Below are 3,915 nucleotides of genomic sequence, written 5' to 3' on the forward strand. Positions count from 1 at the left end.
GAATTATTAAACCAAATAGTTAATTTATTACCAAAAAGGAAAGTGTAACCATCCAGAACAGGCCTACTAATAGAAATAATATTCCTCCTGAAATAAGGAACATAAAAATAATCTCTCAAAACTAAAGTACTATTATTAAAAACTAAAGTAAAATCTCCAATGGCCTCAGCAACGGCCTCAACACCCGTACCCGTTCGCAATCGAACTTCATCCTTACTCAGTCTTCTTGTCAACTTGAACCCCTACAATTAGTTGCAAATATGGGCGGTAGAGCCTGAGTCCACCAACCATGTGTTAGTACGTTCCTCTGACAAATTAGACTCATAAAGGACTAAGGTTTCAGAAATACCTTCTTCCTGTTTCTCCTGCTTCTTTTTCTGAGCAGCCAGGAAAGTATGACATTCCTTCTTCCAATGTCTGTCCTTCTTACAATAGAAACATGTCCCCTTGCTCTTGTTCTTCTGAATTCCCTTATTGCCAATTTTAGGATTTTTTCCCTTGTCAGCCTTCTTCTTCTTGCTCTTGGGTTTTGAGGAAGAAGATTTGTCCTCTGTAGTCAAGACCTCCACTTTCTGTTTCTTGGATGCAGCTTCCACTTCTTGCAACATGTTGCCCAGCTTAGGGAGTTCCACAAAAAGTTTATTCATATTATAATTGACAATAAACAATCCGTAGATCTCCTGAGAAAAAGAGTAGAAGATGACATCCATCTTATAATTCAGCTTAAAGGACGTCCCAAGGTTCTCCAACTCTAGGAACAAGTTCCTCATTTTCATGACATGATCAATAACCCGAGAACCTTGAGCCATCTTCGTGCTATGGAGGAGTGTCACCAATTGATGATGGGCATGGAGTTCTTTCCTCCCATACATCTCCTTCAACTCCTTCATCATGTCCTTGGTCAAGTACAGATCTTTGACCGAATCGACGATGGTCTTCTTCAGAAAACTCAACACAAGGAGCTTTGCTGTAGAGTTTTTCTGTCGAAACAACTCATAGGCAGGCTTAGAATCAGGGTTCTCCTCATTAGGGAATTCAGGCTCTTCTTCGTCCAGGACAGACATTAGACCTTCTGCAGACAGGAGTAACTTGATGTTCCTCCTCCAGTCAACATAGTTAGGGCTGGTCAAAACATGGTCTTTGATAAGGGTGGCATAGTTCATTTGGGTTGATATTTTTAAAATCTACATGATGTACAAAAATTATTATTAGCATGATCTACAACCATTGAAATAATTGGGGTAAGAACAATCAATGGTCAATCACACCCCAAGCTTCCCTCTAGCTTGTAGGGCATGAATTGGAAACGAGCAACCCTCATGCTCTTGACTTAACCTATTGGAGTTCATCATTAGCATCTTGGTTGGGTGGACTATTCTGTCCGTCACTTAGACTTCATATGTCTTTGGCCACCTGAGTGTCATGCCCATTCCTATCGACTGACACACACTCAAGTCAAGTGTTTATCCTTAATTTTGGAGCGAACTATGGTGTTTGTGGATTAATGCCTATATCATAGTGCTTATACCACTGACCACACTCTCTACCTATGACATGTGAGATGAGTGCAGACAATTTCATCAATTCACCAAAATATTATCCTATCGGCATCTAATAAGGGTAGATCAATGAAATTTCTACACTCACCAACTAAGGGAGGCCATGAGAATCCCACCAACCAAGGTTTCCCATATCACACTTGTATTAAAATGAGGGAAAACAGGAACGCATATAAACTATAAACATACATCCAATGTATAAAAATACATCCATCCAATGGAAATAATAAACACAAAAACACCAATGGTTATGGGATAGCATCTTTAATCAACATGAGTTCACAACTAAGACAAACTCACTTTGACTAAAAATGGATGGGAGCAATCATAGCCTCTTATGTTACTCCCACATATGGCAAAATTAGTGTGATAATGCATATGCAACTAACTATTACAGGAAAATTCCAAAACTGTAATAAATTTGGACACTTCGAGTGAGAAAGTCCTTCCTTTAATCATCTCTCCAACTAACCGCCAAGATCCTTGATCCACGATTCACCATCCATGATCCACGATCCAAGATGCATGATTAATGATCCACGATCCACGATGCATGATCTATGATCCACGATCCACGATGCATGATCTATGATCCACGATCCACAATGGTCTCCAAGTGGTTACAATGAATAAAATTTACACTAATTCCAAAAATATTACAATTGTTTCTAAATAAATAAAATTACAACACAGGAAACCAGTCCACCAAATTGGACTGCCTGGAGGATAAAGAAGGAAATTACATACAAAATCACATCCATGCCATGGGTAGCACACACATACATCTAATGCATATAAGTTTTAAATCCCATAACCATAGTCCTCATTATACATATGATGCTCAAAAATTAATATTCTAATATTTTATGTGAAAATACGAAAAACACATAAAATCATCATTGCCATGACAATCCAAGTCACTATGATCATGTGCATCCAATGCACCCATCATACAACCATTACCATTACAACTTATGTGATAATGATTATGTGCATCACATGACCATTATCATGACAACCAGTGTCACTATGGTCATATGCATCATATAGCCCTTACCATGACAACTTATGTCATAATGGTTATATCACATGCCCCCAAAAAATTATCACATACATGCTTACAATAAAATTATTAAACCTTAAAAATATTATAAGCCATTATGCATATTAGGGAAGGTGGGTGAATGAATGAATCTTTCCACCCATCTTCTCCAAGAGATCTTCCCAATAAAGCAAACCAGAATTTTTTTTTATTTGAAAAACTGCTACATAAAAAAGCCAAATTAAAAACACAAACAAGGGAAGATCACATACATAAAGTGCACAAAGGCACATATGCATCACCACACACGGCTGGGCTGCCAAACCACGCATGCGGTAGGCAGCCATGATGCGAGCAAGGGGGGCAGGCCGCGGTAAGAGAGGGGGGGTTTGGGGTGCATGCGGTGGGGGGGGCACGTTTAGGCAGCAAGCCCACGGCCCCTCTTGCCCATGCATCTTAATCCCCAAATTTTTTTTTCTAATAAAAGACTGAATAAAAATTAAGAGCACCACATGCATAATGGAAAAGAGAAAACAGCCCCATCGATACCAAGGCTCTGATGCCACTGTTAGCAATCAAAGATCGATCACAACGGAAGTAAATACAAGAATATGATATCGATGCGAGAAGTCATTCTCAATCAATGAAATAATGCAGAGATCGATTATTACCTAAGCCTCACAGATGCAAGACCTCCAATCGATGATAGCCCTTTTGTGATCGTTCCATGCATCACGCAGGCTCTGTGTTCCCACCACGGTCAAGCTATCTCTTCCACAGTTCCAAGAATACAAAAGCTTGGACCACCTCTAGGATCAAACACCAACAGAGCAAGAGAGGGAGATGGCGGTTTCTAGGAGGGAGAGAGAGCTTTGTATTTTTGGGTTCTTGTGTATCCTTGTTTATATTTTTCAATTCCATAAATAATATATATTTGTCTAACAAAATCTCCAAAAAAACTAGGTCACATGGGTATGATATATTGAGTTACTAATTGTGACTCAATTATCTACCCATCTAATCATTCTCTAATAGGAAATATATGCATTGCTAGAGGAATCAAATATTGGGTTGAATATTCAATATTCACCCACCAAGTTTCCTTTTCTAACAAAGCATTCAATGGATGTCCTAGATGAGGACAAGGGTGAAGGGGGTGAGGAGACAAACCTGTATTTTATGGTGCAAAGTTGGGTCTTTGGAGACCAAGTTGGCCTTAATGATGAAAGTTGGAAGGGCCTGCTTGATTCCCTTGATTCTAGGAGAAATTGAGGTGATTTCTCCATCCTGGATTGTAAGTGTTGCTATATAGAT

The sequence above is a fragment of the Telopea speciosissima genome, chromosome 10, assembly GCF_018873765.1.
Source record: "Telopea speciosissima isolate NSW1024214 ecotype Mountain lineage chromosome 10, Tspe_v1, whole genome shotgun sequence".
Lineage (NCBI taxonomy): Eukaryota > Viridiplantae > Streptophyta > Magnoliopsida > Proteales > Proteaceae > Telopea > Telopea speciosissima.